This window comes from Rhinolophus ferrumequinum, chromosome 6, assembly GCF_004115265.2.
Source record: "Rhinolophus ferrumequinum isolate MPI-CBG mRhiFer1 chromosome 6, mRhiFer1_v1.p, whole genome shotgun sequence".
NCBI lineage: Eukaryota > Metazoa > Chordata > Mammalia > Chiroptera > Rhinolophidae > Rhinolophus > Rhinolophus ferrumequinum.
The window spans coordinates 63,752,282-63,772,228 of NC_046289.1; the positions used below are offsets into that span (position 1 = coordinate 63,752,282).

General features: G+C 39.1%; 1 protein-coding gene across 3 annotated transcripts in view; it reads right to left on the reverse strand.

The window, feature by feature from the left end:
* MGA (MAX dimerization protein MGA) overlaps positions 1–6,465 on the reverse strand; it is a 131,746-nt gene extending 125,281 nt beyond the window's left edge. The window contains exon 1 of one of the 3 annotated variants that reach the window (XM_033107244.1): positions 6,343–6,465. The gene's annotated coding sequence lies outside the window, so the exon portion shown is untranslated. Of the gene's footprint in view, positions 1–5,964; positions 5,981–6,046; positions 6,127–6,342 lie in introns of those variants that run through there. The other 2 variants (XM_033107245.1, XM_033107249.1) reach the window with 2 other exon arrangements.
* Between the last annotated feature and the right edge of the window lie 13,482 nt (positions 6,466–19,947).

The window sequence follows — 19,947 nt, forward strand, 5'->3', positions numbered from 1 at the left end:
TAAAACATTCCTAAAATGTCTCTGAACTAAGACTCCTAACTGACATCATTTCATTAAACTTTGTACTGGCTAAATTCCACCACAATGAGTATCATTAAAACCATAAACTCACTATTAAAAACAATCCTAAAAATCTCAGCTATTGGTCCATATGATATTACATTGTAAGATCTAGTTTTAATTCTTTACTCTCTTTTGCCAAAACAAAACTTCTAAACATTTTCAAAGCATTAAGACTGAGCATCTCTACCACATGCCAAGCACTGGGAAACAAATGAATTAAAAAGCCCATCAAAATATCAACTGATTTTGTACTGCTTATAAATTAAACTACACACAACAGAGCTGCTGAGTACCTTGCAGCGAGGGGTCAACTTCTATGTGTGGAAATCTGGAGAAATTACATAGCAAATTTAAGCTGGACACTGAAGACTGAGTAGGGGGTTGAGGCAAAGAGCAGGAAGAGAAAGAGTATTACAGGAAAGCAGAGGACTATTGGACAGAGCAAAACGGGCATGACAGGAGTGATAACGAGGAGAGGGGAGAGAACAGGCGGGTAGACTCACACAGTGATGGGTCTGCTATGCTGAGCTATGCAATCTGGAGTTTATGCCCCTAGGTAAGGGGGAGAAGTAGACATCTTCAAGCACAATAACAAAAACCTGAAGAATCAGCTCACAGAACATGAAAAGCCTAGGTTACATTACAATCCTGGCAAAGGCGTTATTTACTACTACACCATATCAACACTGTAAACACTGCTGATGCGGATACAAAAGATCTCTAAGTGTAACCTATTCCTCTGCGCCTGCTTTCAACTGAGTCCCAGGGCTCAGGCATTGGTCCCCTTCTCTACTCCCCGGCTGGCATCACCAGGCCCGTTTCTAAACACCATCTCTGTGTTGATGCCATTCCAAATGTATGTTCACAGCCCTGCCTTTGACTCTGGGCTCCAGACTTGGAACAGTCAACTCCTTACTCAACGGCTATATCTAGTGATCATCTCAAACTCCACATACTCAACTAAACTCTTCATTTTAAACCCAAAACTAGCGCCTTCCAGTTTTCCGTCTCTGTACATGGCACCAGCTGTTCTAGATAGAAAACCTTGGAATCACGTTTAATTCCTCTCTTTCTCTTAGCTCCACAACTAATCTATTGGCAAATGGTATTGGTGCTACCTTCAGAATATACCTTAAATCTAACCCCTTTTCACTGCCTCCATCAGTGCCCCACCGTGAGCCAAGCCATCAGATTTCATCACATCATTCCAACAACTTCCTAAATGGTCTCCTGCTGCCCCTCTTGCATCTACAGCAGTCAGTGACCTTTTAAAACAATTAATAGATTGTATCATTTTTCTTCATAAAACTGTCCGATGGATCCCATCACACTTAGAATAAAATTCAAAGCCTTTCTGGTCTACCAGGCTCTACGTCATCAAAGACGCACCAACTTCCCAATATCATGTCCTACCACCGTACCCCACCACCACTACCACCAATTAATACCCCAGAAATCTCCAAACTCTAGCTCACCAGCCTTCTTGCACTTCCTGGAAATTCCAAACTGATTTTCATCCCAGAGTCTTTGCATAAGTACTCCCACTACTTGAAATGCTCCACGTTAGCATGGCTCGCTCCTATCATTCAGGTCTCTTTGTGCTCAAATGTCACCTCAGAGGAGCCTTACCTGGCAACCTATCTAAAAGACCACCAAACCCACCACCACCACACTCTATCCTCTTGTACTATTTTCTTCACAGCACTTTGAGAATATCTGAAATCATATTATTTTTTTTATTAGCTTAATGTCTATCTGTTAGAATATAAATTCCATGTGACTAGGTAGGGACTTTGTCTTATTCACTGCTCAATCCCTAGACCTGGTATAATACCTGGCATACAGTAGGGTTCATTAATTACTGGTTGTTGAATGAACAAATTAACCTAACTGGTCTAATCTACCTTATTTATATTCTCATCCTGTTACACATAACTGAGTAATTCCTTCCCCACCTTTGAATTTAGATCTAATTCATGATTACCAAACTGTTCTTCCTAGAACAGAGTTCTAAAACACTTGAAAGACTGTTAAAACAAGCTATACTGTAACTCTGCCTTTAATTCCTTTCTATAATCAGCCATTCCATCAACTTCGCCAGTTATGTTCCTTTAACTATAACTTCCATTATCCTCTTTCTATATTATTATCAAGCTTGTCAATGTACTGCTTATTATAAGTGCTACTGATAAAGATGGACAGACATGCCCAAAATACTGTAACAAATACTTTTTTATATTGTAAGAAACACAAATCATTTAAAAAAATAGAAACTACAGAAAAGCAAAATTTAAAAACCAAATTTACAGGCAAGTGATCAAGGTCAACATCAAGAATAACAAGTCATGTTGATAGTATGTACTCAAACCCCAGTCCAATCATGAAAAAAAACAAAACATTAAATATCAACTGAGGGATATACTACAAAGTATCTGACCAGTAGTCCTCAAAACTATCAAAGTCATCAAAAACAAGGAAAGTCTGAGAAACTATCATAGCCAAGAGGAGGCTAAGGGACATGATTACTAAAAGTTATTATGGCTGTGTAATGGACAGTTCTGAGAGGTAGTAGCTTCACAGGAACTCTCTGGAAGTAACACATTCCTTGTTTGTTTTCACTTTTTCCCTGCCTCCCTTTTTCCCCTCACACCTTCCCTGGGATTTCACCAATCAATAAAGCACTAGTACACTTAAATTTAACAAAAAAAAAAGTATTGTAATATCATGGGATCCTGGAATCGAAAAAGGACCTTAGCTTAAAACTAAAGAAATCTGATTAAACTGTGGGCTTTTAGTTAATAATAATGTACCAATATTTATTGGTTCATTAATTTTAACACATATACCATACTAACAAAATGTTATTAATAGGGAAAACTGGGTACTGGTTATATGGAAACTCTTGGTAACATCTTTGCAATTTTTCTATAAACCTAAAACTATTCTAAATAGTAACATTTATTTTTTAAATTAAATTCATCCAAAAAATTCTACCACTCAAATAAAATCACTGGTTCACATCTGATGTATACCATTTTAGACTTCGCTGTTAGTTTACATTGATGTATATCATTTTAGACTATTATGTAAATGAACACATATAGGTATATTCCTACAAAAATGTGATCCTACTACACATAATTTTGTAACCTATTTTTTACACTTAACAATATACATAATACTGTGCTTTCCAAATAATTAGTAGAAATCTGTATCATGTCTACTAGCTAAAAGGTATTACCTTCTATGAGGGCACTTTATTTATTTAACCAATCCCCTATTATTCAACACCTAAGTTTTTCCAGTTTTTGCTTTTATATAAAATACTACAAAGACAACTCTTAAATGAAAATCTTTATAAAGTACCAACCAGTCCCTTAACAAAGAAGAGGAGCTGCTGAGTCAAAGGACATATAGGTTTTTAATGCTTTCATAAGTACAGCCAAAATGGCCTCCATTAAGGATGTTCATACATAATTATCAATCAACGGCAGTGTATGAGTATGCCATTCCCCCACTCCTATGCCAATGCCAAATATGAACATTTTATTACATAGGTGCCAATCTGCCAGACAGAAGGACGAAGTTGTTGTTATTTGTTTATAAGTGAAAAAAAAATGTATTTTCATCTTTATTGGTTATTTTTATGTCTCTGTGTGTGTGAGAGCTACCTATTCATGTCTTTTACCGCCATTAGACATTAAGGTCATTAACGTAGGTCCAACACACCGCGCAAGATTTTTTTCCCACAATTTGTCTGGCTTTACTCATCATTGGATCCCTATACCTGAAAAACTGCCTGGCACATAGTAAGCACTCAATAAATATGTTAAATGAATACTGAATTAATAAATTTGTCTTTTAACTTTATGGTATTTTTGCCAACTAGAGGTTGTTTCGTGCAATAATTCTATCAATCTTTGCCTTTATGAATTCTGCCTTTCTGTCATGCTTAGAACAACTCATCCTATTCCAAGATTGGAAAATTGTTTACCCACTTTTTAAAGTAGCAATTTTCTAACTTCACATTTTATATTTAATTCACCTGGATTTTATTTTATTTACATTTTAAGGTACAATTCCTTTTTTTCAAACAGCCAATTGTTCCAACATCATTTGGAAATTTTTTCTTAACCTATATGAAATGCCACCTTTATAGTACTAAATAGCCTTATATATTTCTAGGTTTATTCTGTTCCACTGCTCTAGTCCAGAGTTACTACTTACTGTTTTGATTATCACAGCTTTATTTGTATGGTCACTAGTGTTAAGAGCCCTCCTCACTTTTCTCTTTCAAATTTTTTCCTATTTTACAGGTTCATTCTTCAAAATAAACTTTTGACTCATTTTGTCAAGCTTTCAAAAGGCATTCTGGCTGGAATTCTGTAAATTACTTAATCTCTCTGTTGCTATTTCCCTCATTGGTAAAACGGAGATAATAGTACTTATCTCATACGTTTGTTATGAGAACTAAATGAATTAAGACATATAAAGTAATATGCTAGAAAGATGTTAATTATTACTCTAATTGCTCAAAAGTGACAACTATCATTATAATGATTGCTCGATAAATGTTTTCCAGATTGTGCTCCCACAAAATTCAAAGGCTCTTTAAGATACATCAAAGGGTAGCATGAAACTGAAAGAGTGATATGAAAAATATATAATGTATGCCTGCTTCATTTCACTAAAGGCCTTGACCTTTGGTTAAATGAAGAGCTGGAGCTGGGAGCAGAGAACCATGAAAAATACCAAAGGCTAGTGAGAGGAAGCCTCAATTTTTTTTATTTTTTTTTATTTTTTTATAAAGATTGGCCCATCAAGAGGAGAAGCCTTATGGGGCATGAGCAAGTCTCTTCTAATTACTTGTGTTTCCCCATCTCCATAGTGACATAGTGATGACAATACTATTATCTCAATTTCTTTCCAGAAACACACAGGGACTAGACGTCCAAAAGAATAGTTTTCAAGTAAGAAAGTGGGCAGGTACAAAGTATAAATGCTATTGATAAAAATGGACAGATATGCCAGATTCTAATAACAAATTACCTTCACTAAATTCCCACATCAACGTAATGATGAGGGAGGGGATGGTTATGGGGTTTTTCTTGTGGGGAGATGCGATTGTCTCAGTTAATAATTTGTTCACTGTTCTTTTGTTATCTACATGACATTGGGATGAGGCAGAGTCATACACCATACGAAGGACCTTAAAGAAACAATCTCCCATACGAAGGACCTTAAAGAAATAATCTCTTATACAGAGCTAAAATATAAATGACAAAATGGAGGCCGAGAGAGGCAACATGACTTGCTAATTACAAAAGTAGCTGAAGGCTTAGACCCCTGGCCTCCTAATTCCCAGACCTCAGACCTCGGCTGATTTCACCACACCACACAGCTTCTCGCCGAGGTTTGCCACGCTTCGAGGTGGGAGGAGTAAAAGCAAGCAATCTGGCCGCAGCGTAAGGCGCTGGAAACCCACAGGACCGCACAGTCGACAGCACGTGACTGGCCACGCCTCTCTCTTCTCCCACCCTCCCCCTTCCCCGCGCCAGCAGCACGCGCTGCCAACCTCGTCATGTGACCTTCACGCGGCCCCAGCGCTCCCCCTGCTAAGAGACTTGTTTCCAGCAGCCATTTTGCCTTGAACTTGTCGTCCGTGTTCACAGCGGAGGTGGACGCCACTAAAACCCGTGGCCAGATTTTACAAGCCGCACACGCGCTTCGAAAGAGCGCTCTGGCCGTCAGGGCTGAGCCGAACCTCACTGAACACGTCGCACCCCGGGGCGCCGGGGAAAGCTGTGGGTGCGCCTCGGCCTGCGATTGGCTGTGGCGTCCACGTGATGCCAGCCCCCCACCCCTCTCCTTCCCCCTACCCACAAAAACACCCAAACATACTCTTAACACCTCGCGCCAAGTACACGCCACTGGGCGCGTGGGGACGAACGGGATGCGTGGCAACCAAGGCGCCTGCGCGTACCTGCCGGGCCGACCGGAGCGGACCCACGCGCCGCGCCGCTCTGCTCACGGGTCCGGGATTCCTCGCGCTGCTGGACCACCAGGCTAGTCATTGGCTGCCAGCTTTGGTCACGTGGTCAACTCAGGCCTGCCCCTAACCGCTAATCACCTGGCACCGTGCTCGAAGCGGCGCTGAAAGTCTTTCGCACGCGGAAAGGGAGGGTAGTTAGAGGACCTCCTTTTCTGCCGTTAGGGGATGGCATTCACAAAGGGGAAACGAGGAAACAGGGTCTCAAAACTAAGGAAGCTCATACCTACCAGTTTAACTTCGCGTGCCCCTCCAGGAGCCGGGAACCATCGCCCTTGGGCGCTCCCCGATGCACGCCGGGATACGTCTGGCGCCCCTCGGTGTGCTGCAGAGCATGCCGGGAAAGGCACCTCTCCCGATTTCCTGGCTCTCACCTCCCGGGCATTCCTTTCACGTCCCCTTGAAAGCCCGGTCCTTCGGCTTGGAATGAGGCGGATTGAGTAATTATGGGAGTGTAACTGGATATAACAGGCACTTTCAGTCCCCCTCCCCCCACTTGTTCCATCCGTGTGGTCTTGGGGAAACCGCTTAACCTTTCTTCATAGAGCATGCATTTAGTAAGTACCTGCTGAGTGCCTTTGTGAATATTGCAAAAAAAACCAGCAAGGGTGTTTGCCCACAAGTAAACTACCAGCCTTTCATGGTCAGTGGAAAAGAATGCTAATTTATATACAACTTACTTAAAACCCCACTTGGGAGAGGAAATAACACCTTGAATTTCTCTTGGGACAGAAGACCAGATCTTCCTTGGTAACTTACTCCTCTTGTTGAGGTAAATGGGGGTGGACGAAAGAGGAGTCATTTTAAAGGGCCCTATTACAATTTCTGGTTCAAGCTAATACTAGCTATGCATATTGGAAGTGAGAAAAACACCATCTGCTAGCGCTGAGAAAAGGTGGTCTTACATCGGAACGCGTTCATTTTGTAACCTATTCACAAACCGGCCTCCAGGTCAAAACTTAATATTCTACTCCCATGAAGCCCCCAATTAAAACAATTCATATCAAATCTCCTCCACTTTGAACTTCTGTCCTCAGTTTTGCGGATTTCAAAACTTTGGTCTTTCAGTTAAAGGGATGATCAAGCATGGGGAATTTGACTACCACCGGTCAGACTCACAACAGTGCTGATTCATAAACAAGGAATTAAATGTATCAATTTAAAATATGATTACCAAGCCAAAATATAGTTTCAGACACCCTTTTCTTGTTTCAAGATATTTGATGAGCCTAATTAATTATTACACAATTGTTTCCTGACTAGAAAGTCAAAAGAAAGGGAATTAGACTTCTGAATATTTATCCAAAGAATATGAAAACACTAATTTGAAAAGATATATACATACCTATCTATGTTCATTGCAGCGTTATTTACAATCGCCAAGACATGGAAATAACCTAAGTGTCCATCAAGGAATAACTGGGTAAAGAAGATGTGGTATGTGTACACACACACACACACACACACACAAACACACACGAATATTACTAAGCCATAAAAAAGATGAAATATTGCCATTTACAACAACATGGATGGACCTTGAAGGTATTATACTAAGTGAAATAAGTCAGAAGAAAAAAGACAAACTATATAATGTCACTCATGTGGAATATAAAACAAAAAAGAAACAACAAATAAAATAAAAACAAACTCACATACAGACAACAGATTGGTGGTTACCAGAGTGGGAGGGGGGGTACAGGAAGGGCAAAATGGATAAAATGAGGTCAAATGTACGGCAACGGATGGAAACTAGATATATACATGCTATAGTGTATACAGATACCGAATTATAATGTTGTATATCTGAAAATTACATAATGTTACTAACCAATGTTACCTCAATTAAAATATAATCATAATAAAAAATATAAAAAAGGGAATTAGATGATCAGATAATAAAACCATTAAACTATATCTATGTTAAACTTGAAGTTTATGAAACATTCCAATATACTTTATTACACGAAACCCTAACAACAACCCTGAAAGAAAAGTACTATACTAATATTACCATCTTCTGAGACAATCTTGAATGGGAAGCTGGCAAATGTGTTTTAACATAGTCTCCAGGCACCTGGAATGCACAACTAGATTTGGGTTCTACTGGCTCTAGTGGAAAGAGCCCAGTCCTTGAAGTCAAAGCCATCTGTGTGAACTTGCAGTTCTCTCACTTACTGTACTTTGACCTTGAACAGGTTTTTGAATGTTTGAGGCTCAGTTCCTTGAACTACAAATTGGGGCCAATCGTACCAAGTCTTTGGATTATCATGATGATTCTGAAATAAAAATATTTAGAATACCTGTCGCCGTCCCTGATGAATAGGAGGCACTCTATAAATAGGAGTACTATTTAGTGGCAAAGTTGTATTCTAACCAGCATCCTGTATTCTGTCCAGTATAGCAGACTCTTGAATCCTTTTTTCTCCACTATTCTGTTTCTCCCCTAGACAGTGCTAGAGGCACACTAACAAATTCTAACACTGCAGATTTCTTTTAGACTTTTTAGTGACTGTTGCCCATCTGTTGGTACATATTGTTACATTATTTCCTGCCTTCATTTCAAGCTTTTTCCTTTTTAACATATTAAAATGCTGAACTGTAGACATTATTGAAGTAAAATAATGATGATACAGAGATGCTTAGAAGGTGGAATGGGCACCTGTGCCTACACTTCAAAGAGGTTAAAATTGTATATATTTAAATATCTCAGAGTAAAGACACCCTCAAAACTCACTTCTCTCTTCACTTATGTAACACAATGTTTTCGATGCTCCCTTCCCAGTCTTCTTCCAGTGGTTTCTTTTCCTCTTCTAGCTTCACCATTCACTCCTAACCAAGGGAGGATTTAGATAGGGCAGAGTTTCCCATACACATCTGAAATTCAAAATTTCAAATTAATTCAATTAATTCAAATTAATTATCTGTCCATTTACCTCACGCACCAGCTACTACCGTATTCCCTTAAATGGGCAATGACACCACTATTCCAATAAGTCTCCCGGTCCAGGAAACCTCCGTTATCCTTAATTGCTCCTTCTCATCTATTTTCCGCTTTCAATGGTTACAAAGTCCTGCTGGTTCTCACATGTAAACGTCTTTTAAATCCAACACCTACTTTCCATTTCTTCCACCATGACATTAGTACAACCCTTATCTCTATGAGACCCTACATATATAAGTATTTCATTATAATGAGAATATCATGTTAAAGTTGATTTCAGAATACAAAATTTGTCATCTATGTTGTTTTACAATAGACGAGTAAAAGGTTTATAATGTCCTACACAGTGAATGTCCTTAGTAAGGAGGAGTGAAATATTTTTTTTAATATAAGCAAATGTATCTAAATACATATAGGAAGTTATAAAGTCTAGAAGTTTGGGGCAAATATTTTACTGAGTGCTGAAGAGAATTAGTTGTGATCTTGGAAGTGATTGTAGATATTTTTGCTATTCTCAAATATTTCTGGTTTTCCCAACTTTCAACAACAAAATATAATTGCTCTCCCTGGCTCCTTTGAAGTTCGGAGTGACTGCTTTGGCAATGAAACGTGAGTGGAAGTGGCATGGAGTAGTTCTGAGAAGAAGTATTAATCCTAGTGCACAATTCAGCCATTTTCTCTTTCCTTCTCCACAGCCACAAGCAATGGTAGTTACCCCATCAGCCTTGTTCCCATCATATGGATGACACAGAGCAGTTACCCCAAGCCAACTAGCAGTGAACATATGTCGTGAGCAAGAAATAATTTAGCTTGCTTTAAGAAAGACACTGAGATTTGGGATCTTCAGTTATCACATAACCTTGCACACACTGAACGATACAGAAATGAAGGAAGTTGCTAGAGGTGACAAAAATGTATTCTGTTAAGGAAGACCCCCATTGCCAATGTACACGATGTGATACAAATTTAGAAACATAAGAGAATAGAAGACTCTAGCAGCATGAGGGGACAACTGCCTGAGGGTGGTGTAAAAGAAGAGCCTGAAGAAAGAATACTCATTGGAACCTTGCTTTTCATCTCTCCCTACTACATAATCCATTTTTTACAGACCAGCCAAAGTGATCTTTTAAAAGTATTAGTGAGATCTTATGACTCCTCTGCTTGAAACTGGCCATGTTTCATATTACACTTACCATTAAATCCACACTCTTCACCTTGGCCTGTAAACCCTAACTGATCTGGTCCTTGCCTACTTATCATTTTATGGTTTATACACACACCCTTGATCACCATTATCATCCGTACTTTATGGCCATCGCACTGGTTGTGCCCTCATCCTGGGATGAAATCCATGTGGATGGATCCTTCTCAGTGATTCTCATCAACTCAATGTGACTTTCTAAGAGAAAGGTCTTAGTTCACTACCCTAGGTAAAGTAGACTCCCTCCATCTACCCATCATCTCTAATTTATCACCCTGTTTCTTTTCTTTATGGTACTTCTCCTTATCTAAAACTACATTATTTGTTGTATTGTTTCGCTTCTGCCTCTACCCAAGAGAACACAATCTCCATGAGAATAGAGGCCTCCTCTGTATTCTCAATATCTTGAACAGTTCTGGCACATGACAAACAATCAGCAACAAAATACTTGTAAACCATGTATATGATAAGGCTTTACTATCCAGAATATATAAAGGACTCCTACAACTCAACAACAGTAACAACCAAAAAAATAAAAAACCTCAATTAAAAAATGGGCAAAGGAATTGAATAGACATTTCTCCAAAGAAAATATACAAATGATAAACACATTTTAAAAATGCTCAACATCCTCGGCGGTAAGAAAAGATGAAATAGACCATTTGTGACAACATGGATGGATCTTGAGATTATAATGCTAAGTGAAATAAGTCAGACAGAAAAAGCAGAGAACCATATGATTTCACTGATATGTGGTATATGAATCAAAAACAACAAAAGAACAAGACAAACAAATGAAAACAAAAACTCATAGACACAGACGATAGTTCAGTGGTCACCAGAGGGTAAGGGGGGGAGGGGTGGTAGAAGAGGGTAAAGGGGATCAAATATATGGTGATGGAAGGAGAACTGACTCTGGGTGGTAAACACACAATGGGATTTATAGATGATGTAATACAGAATTTTACACCTGAAATCTATGTTGTACACCTGAAATTTACTAACAATTGTCACCCCAATAAACTTTAATTTAAAAAAATGCTCAACATCACTAATCATTAGGGAAATCTGAATCAAAACAATAATGAGATACCACTTCACACCTCTTAGGATGGCTACTATTATAATTTTAAAAAAAAAGACAGAAAATAACAAGTGTTGGCAAGGATGTGGAGAAATTGGAATGCTTGTGCATTGTTGGTGGGAATATAAAATAGTGCAGCCACTGTAGAAAACAGGATGGCAGTTCCTCAAAACACTAAAAATATATTACCATATTATCCAACAGTTCTACTTCTGGGTATATACTCAAAAGAATTGAAAGTAGGGTCTTAAAGAGACATTTGTACATCCGTGTTCATAGCAGTATTATTCATTATAGCCAAAAGGTGGAAACAACCCAAGTATCCATGGACAAATGAATGGACAAGCAAAATGTGATATATGAGTATACATACATACTTTATGTTTCCATTTATATGAGGTACCTAAGATAGTCAAAATCATAGAGACAGAAAGTGGAAGTGGTTGCCAGGGGCTGCAGGGAGGGAAAAATGGGCAATTGTTGTTTAAGAGGTATAGCGTTTCAGTTTTGCAAGATGAAAAAAGTTTTGGAGATTGGTTGCAAAACAATGTGAATGTACTTAACACTACTGACTGTACACTTAAAAATGGTTAAAATGGTAAATTTTATGTTGCATATATTTTACCACAATTTTTATAAAAAGACAACATATATTTGTTAACACTGGATGAAAGAATGAATGAATCTCATATAGAAACTAAGAATTATGTTTCTGATACTCATTTACTGTTTAACTTCACTGGACTTATCTATCTCCAATGATTAGAGAAAATCATTGTCATTTCTGTTACTCTTGTATCAAAAACCAAATTTTGATTTTTAATTAAAAAAAGAAAGTGTTGTATATCTTACTTATGGTATTTGCCCTAAGAAGTCAGTCTCTGAATCTCTATGTCTGTCTCTCTTTGTCTCCATGTATATGTCCCTCTCTTCCCTTCCCTTCTCTTTCCTTCCCTTCCCTCCCCTCCCCTCCCCCCTTCTTCTTCTTTAATTCAGCATTTTACTCAATTCTTACAGTAGACTGCTCACTGGTTTCCCTGTCTTCAGTCACTCTCCCTATCTAATCCATACTGCACACTGCTCCCAGATTTGTCTTATTTTTCTGAAGCACAGACCTCATCATATAATGCCTCCATATAAAACCATTGACAAAGTCCAACTTATCAATCTTTTCTTTTATGGCTATTACTTATTGAATCTTGTCTAAGAAATCTTTGCCCACCCCAAAGTTGTAAAGTTTTATAGTTTTAGCTTTTACACTTAGGTCTAATATATACCTCAAATTAATATTAGTGTATGGTGTGAGGTAGAGGTTGAGGTTCATTTTTTTTTCCATGAAAATATCAAGTTGATCCAACACTATTTGTGGAAGACGATTTCCCCCCTTTGAATTCCCTTGGTAACTGTATTAGTTATCTATCACTCTGAAACAAATTGCCCCAAAATGTAGCAGCTTAAAACAGGAAATATTTATTTACCTCATATTTTCTATGGTTAAGGAATCTGGGAACAGTTTAGCTAGGTGCCTCTGGAAGAAGGTTTCTCATGAGGTTGAGTCAAGCTGTTGGTCAGGGCTGCAGTCTCATCTGATAGCTTGATTCGAGGGGATGAGGGTCTGCTTCTAAGCTCATTCATGTGTTTTGGGCAGGCCTTTGGCAGCCCTCACCACATGGGCCTCTCTGTAGGGCTGCCTTACAACATAGCAGCTAGTTCTTTACTAATAGCAAGCCATCCAAGAGAGAAAGAGTGCCCCCAAGATGTAAGCCATAGTTTTTTTTAAAACTAACCCCAGAAGTAACATCCTATCACTTCTGTCAGCCTACATTCAAAGGGAGGAGATTATATTAGAGTGTGAATACCAGGAGGAAGGACTCACTGGGCCCATCCTAGAGGCAGCCTATAATAACATCTTTTTCAAAACCAATTGACTATATATGTTTGAGTCTATTCTAGCCTCTGTTCTGTTCCATGTTCTGTTCCATTGACCTATTTATTTGTCCACATACTAATGTCATGCTGCCTTGATTTCTGTAGCTCTATAGTAAGTCTTGAAGTCAGGGTAGTATAAGTCCTTTAACTGTGTCTCAAAATTATTTTGACTATTCTAAGTCCTTTGTATTTTAGAATCAGCTTGTCAATTTCTATGAAAACCCCATTGGTATTTTAATTGGAATTGCATTGAATCTATAGATCAATTTCTGAATAATTAATATCTTAATATCTACAAATATCTAATACGCATATGAAAAGATGCACCATTCTGTTAATTATCAGGGAAATACAAATTAAAACCACAATGAGTTACCACTTTATACCCTCCGGAATGTCTTGAATTAAAAAAACTGACAATAGCAAATGTTAGCTAGATTTAGAGCAACTATAACTCTCATACATTGCTGCTGGCAGTGTAAAATGATACAATCCTTTGGATAGCAGTTGGACAATTCTCATAAATTTTAACATATACCTATCCTATGATTCAGAAATTCAACTCTTAGGTATTTGCTCACAGAAATGAAAACATATATCTACAAAAAAGTATCATGTAATAATTTTTGTAACAGCTTTATTGGTAATAACCAAAAACTATAAACCACCCAAATGTCCATCAATAGATAAATAGATAAACAGATTAATTACCAATGGAATTATTACTCAACAATGAACTATTCATAGATTTAACAACATAGATAAATCTCAAAACACATGTTGAGCAAAAGAAGCCAGACATATAATAATATACATTACATGATTCCATTTATATGACATTCTAGAACCAACAAAATTAATCTATGATGTGATAGAATAAAGATGACCCAAACTCTTCGTCACTATCCTCACTGAAAGGTGAGATTTAGTTCTCTGCCCCTTTGAATTTGGGCTGGCTTTGTGACTGCTTTGACCTATAAAATATAGCAGAAATGATGCGGTACCAGTTTTGGGTCTAGTCTTTAAAAGGACTGGCAGCTTCCACTTCCTCCTTCGTGAAACCCATGCTGTGAGGAAGCCCAAACAGCTGTGTGGAAGAAAAATTAGGTCCGTAACTGGCAGTCCTAGCTGAGCTTCTAGCCAAGAGCCTATTCTAACTTGCCAGACATGTGAGTCATCTTGGAAGTGGATTCTCCAGCCTCAGTCAAGCTATCCCAGCTGTTGCACAGAGTAGAAACAAATGGATTCCACTAAACCCTTACCAAGTTGCTATCTCATGAACAAATAAATGATTTTTGTTGTTTTAAGCCACTAGGTTTGGGGATGTTTTTACATATTAATAGATAACCAAAACATATGGCAATAAAAGTCATATCAGTAGTTGCCTTGGGGAAGAGGGCATATCAACTGCAAAGGACACAAGGGGATTTCAGGAGGGATGGAAATGTTCTCGAGCTCGATTGTGTCAGCAGTTATAAGGATTTATCAAAATTCTTCGAACATCAGACATAAAACCTATATATTATAATGTATGTAAATTGTATCTAATTAAGTTGATTTTTTTAAAATAATAACTTTGCTGACTCTCTATTCACTAGAAAGTAAAGATTAAATTTTTCGGCTAGCTGAGAGACTCCTCACAAAGTAGCTCCAGCCTGAATTTCCAGGCTATTCCTTTACCCTAAAGCTAAACAAAATGATCTGAAGCTCCATATGGTCCCAAGTTTCTTGAGGTTGTTCTGTCTTCCCGGCATGTCACTCCTCTGATCTCAGGCTGCCGAGGTCTCAGCCATCCTGTGACATCCACCTTTGCCCGCTCCTGTGCTGAGACAGGCTTAGTCACCACCTCCTCTTGCTTGCAGAAAACACTTTGTGAATACTTTTATTATAATACTTGTCATCTTGTGTTGTAAGCTTTTGTTTACATGTTTTTCTCCTTCATTAGACCCTGACTTCCTTCAAGACAGAGACAACTTCTCAATCATCTTTGTATCGCCATTATCTAAGTACCGGGCAAGTAATAGATAGTACTCAATAAGTGGTACAGGTGTCTCTGGAGTCTCCATCCAGTGCCATCCTCCACCATCTGCTTGTCTCTCTTTTTCTCACTCTCTCTCTTATCCCTTTAACCATCTGTACAGCCTCACCCAACATTATGGCTGCAACCATTACTTCACTCCAGATATCTCCCAAAGTTATTCATCAGCAGCAAATGTTTACTGAGCATTAAGGACATTGCACTAAAGCCTGGAATACAAGGACTTACAAAAGAATCCACAGGGCTTGAGGATTTGAAGAATACGGAATATTGGAGATAAGAGAGAGAAAGGAAATCAAATATCTTCAAGAAATTGAGCCTGTAGGCCCTAAAGAATAAGGAAGTATCATCAAAATGGGGAAGTATGACGGAAGAATTGGTTTGGGGAGAAACAATGAATTTTGCCTTGGCCATGTGGGATTTCACACTATTACGTTCAAGTGAAACTATGTTAGAATGGAAACGCAGAATTTTACTCATTTGTGAATGCCTCCACCTGCCCCCCCAAAAAACCTACATATATATATATATATATATATATATATATATATATATATATGCAGTTTTTGCCCTCATGAGACTTGTTCAGGTGACAGACACAAATCAAAGAATTCCATAAGTGAATTTAAAATTGCAATTTATAATAAATGCTGCAAAGAGGTACATATTTCTGTAAAAGCATATAATATAACAGGAGGAAGTGACCTGCTCAAGGAAGCTGGCACTGATCGCTGAAGGAAGAGTAGAAGTTGACTAGGGGAGGGGAGGAAAAAATGTTCTAGGCAAAAGTAACAGCACATGCAAAACCCTACAGCACGGAGACAGAAAGTAGATTACTGGTTGCCAGGGGTTGATGGAGGGCAAGTGGAAAGGGAGGGCCTACCAACGGATATAGAGGGTTTTTTTTTTTTTGAGATGATGAAAATGTTCTGGAATGAGATAGTGGTGATGGTTGCACAACTTTGAGAATGTACTAAAATCCCCTGAAATATATACTTTAAAAAGATGAATTTTGTGGCATGGGAATTATAGCTTAATTTTTTAATAGAAAAAAATTACAATAAAGGTGAAGATGAATGCAAGTTAACACCAACACAAAAAGGCCTATGTCAGATAGGCCACGGCACCTTCAAGAAACTAGAAGACAGTAAGCATGGCCAAAACACAGAGTGACGACAAGGCTGAAGAGGTTGAGTACAGAGAATGATGAAGGAGCCATACTTAGAGAAATAATGGTAAGACATGAGACCAAAAAGGAGACCAAAGAGTAAGAGTACAGAGACAAATGAAGAGCTTCCACACTGAACCACCCTCCATGGCCCCAGCTGAGAGTGGCAAGAAATTAAACCTGTAAGGACATTAGACAAAGAGCCCACAGGGCAGGAGAAGACTTGCTCATGCACGAGAGAGGAGAGGATTCCTCAAAGTAGACAACAGTCCACAACACCGACCATTGCAAAGAAACTAACGAGGACAGGAATCAAGAAACGTCCTTTAGGGGGGCGGGTGAAGGGATTGAAGGGCAGTCGGTGACCACAGGATGGCCACGGGGTTTGAAAATTAATCTGGGGAACATAATTTAGCGGTTACCAGAGGGTAAAGGGGTTGGGGGTGGGAGATGAGGGTAAGGGGGATCAAATATACGGTGATGGAAGGAGAACTGACTCTGGGTGGTGAACACACAATGTAATTTATAGATGATGTGATATAGAATTGCACACCTGAAATCTATGTAATTTTAATAACAATTGTCACCCCAATAAATTTAAATAAAATAAAAAAAAGAAAAAAGAAACGTCCTTTAACTTGGGAGATGGATGGGCACAGACGCAGCCGTGTGAGTGAGGGTTGGGGCAAGAGCCAGATGGCAGAGCAATAATGAGAGAATGAGTCATGAAGTTATGGAGGCACACAGTTTTGGGCAAGGAAAGGAGGAGGGAAAAAGGGACAGTAGTTTCAAGAGAGTGGGGTCATAGGGAGGCCTTTTTCAAAATAGGAGACACTTAAGCGTCTGAGAATGAGAGAAAGAAGCCAGGAAAAAGGAATCAATTTAAAATGTGAAGGAGAAAAGAATTCGTATAATAAGTTCCCTTGAGGAGACAGGAAAGGGAGGAATCAAGACACAGGTAGAAAGCACAGACTTAGAAATAAGACAGCCTTTTACTCTGAGGTAGGGACAGAGAGGCAGTGATGGATAATGTCAGAGATATTTTTAGGTGGAGAGGATAATGGCGTTCACGTCAATGGCCTCCGTCTACTCAGTAAAATTAAGAGCAAGTATTTACTAAGCATTCACCATGGTACCAGCCTAAATAATTTTTACATATTGATTCATTGAATGTTACCAACCACCTCATAAGACATACCTCATTTTATTGCGCTTCACTTTATTGCACTTCACAAATTTTTTTTTTTTTTTTTTTTTTAGGGGAACAGGACTTCATTGGGGAACAGTGAGTACTTCTAGGACTTTTTTCCAAGTCAAGTTGTTGTCCTTTCAATCTTAGTTGTGGAGGGTGCCATTCAGCTTCAAGTTGTTGTCCTTTCAGTCTTAGTTGTGGAGGGTGCAGCGCAGCTCCAGGTCCAGTTGCCTGTTGCTAGTTGCAGGGGGCACAGCCCACCATCCCTTGCGGGACTTGAGGAATCGAACTGGCAACCTTGTGGTTGAGAGCCCACTGTCCCATGTGGGAATCAAACCGGCAACCTTCGGAGTTAGGAGCATGGAGCTCCAACCGCCTGAGCCACCGGGCCGGCCCCAGATGTTGTATTTTTTAGAAATTGAAGGCAAGACCCTCCACCAGCCAAAAAATCATGACCCACTTTATTGCAGTAGTCTGGAACCAAACCAGCAATATCTCCAAGGTATGCCTATTGCGTCGTTACCCCCATTTTACAGTTAAGGAAACAGAGTCACGGAGAAGTAAAATAACTTTAACAAGGTCACACAGGTAATAAATGGTAGCGCTCATATTTCTACCTGTGTGGTAGGAAGGGAGTGAGGTGATCTGCCAAGATTAAAAGAGCAAGTGGTGGGAAAGGAAGGAAAAAGGGAAATTGATGACTTGAAGAATATAAGAAAGTTTAGAATAGACAAAGTGAAAAATATGCTACTGAGGGTGTGATTAAAGTTAGACCTCTTCCAGAACAGCAGTTCCCGTGTTTTCTTTCTTTCTCATGAACCCCTGCACTGGAAGATCCCACGATCTTCACTCAGTTTTAGGTGATTCAACCCTTCCTTTCGAGTTTCTGGGCTCTGGGTCTACCCATTGGACAGGATTCTCGTAGTAAAATTGAAGATGGCAGAGAATTATTCTGGCTCTCAGAGATGGGGCCTGAAGCCACCCATACACCTGCGCGGCTTTACTGAAAATTATAAAGTGCGTGCTTTATATTAGAGTTGGGGTCTCAGGAGGCCCTATGTTTCAGGGAAGATTTTCTAATATAAAGTGAGTTAGAGAGGAACGAGAATTTCTTGCTGAGACTGTTCCTGCAGCCCTTACCACAGGTAACAAACCTGGTTTTTCAAAACCAAATTTGAATTTGCTAAAACTTTTTAAATGTTCCATAATTATTTACATCACCAAGGAAACAGAAGAATTTACAAGAAGCCAAACTGTCTCTATTCTCTTCCTCAAATGTCAGCGGTACGTTGGCAAAGATTCTTAGAGGAGTGAGAACAGAAAAGCAGCAACACTAAAAAGCCAAAAACATCTTTATATAGAAACATCAATCAAAAAATGCCACAGCCCAAATTTTATTCCACAGAAAGGCAAACTGGATTCAGAATAGATTCCAAGCAAATTTGCATCATTGATATAACTTCCTCCAGCAATATGTATTGGTATTTTTTTCACATCAAAACATTGTGAAGAACATCCAGCTTTTTAATAATAATTCTCTTGAGGTATGAGCATTCATACAATTCAATATTCCAGTTCACATGTACATGTAGAGCTGGGTTGATGAGTCAAAGCATAAATACTGGCACAAATAAATTATACATGGGGCAGCCTGGATATTCAGCTGGACAACCAATTGGGAGTCAAACTCAGATACAAAGAGTCGAGATCCATTGTCCCTGAGATGTGAACAAGGAGCAAACACAGCACAGAATGGAACTGGGTTTAAGAATGTGTCATGTGAATCCGCCTACAGACAACTCTGGGAACTGTTCCTGAAATGGGAGGAGGCTGTCATCACCTCTCCCTCGGTAGCACCATGTGCCATAGATATCATTTTGGTTTTGGAAGTGCATTTTGATAGCTGTCCCCCTTCCCTCATTTCCCTCCTCCCCACTCTGGGAAATAAACTTGATGCTCACTAACCTCTGCATGTGATGTCAGAGGAAGAAAGTGGGCTGGGGTTGGAGTAGTTTTACAAACCCCTATGAAGCTAGGTTGCCCCTGGCATCACCCAGGCAGACCTGCTCTCTGCCTCCTCCTAGTGGTTGTGGAGGGAAGACTGATTCCTTATAGTGACTGGAAAGAAAGCTAAATTGGGGGCAGTCAAGGTCAGTTCAGAAGGACTGATGAGGAAGCTTTGACCTGTTTCTTTATTCTCTGTGGACAGACTTAAGAGGAGTGATAAATGGCAACACCTAGTCCTTTACTGGGAAGAGAAGCCTACAGTTTCTAACTGC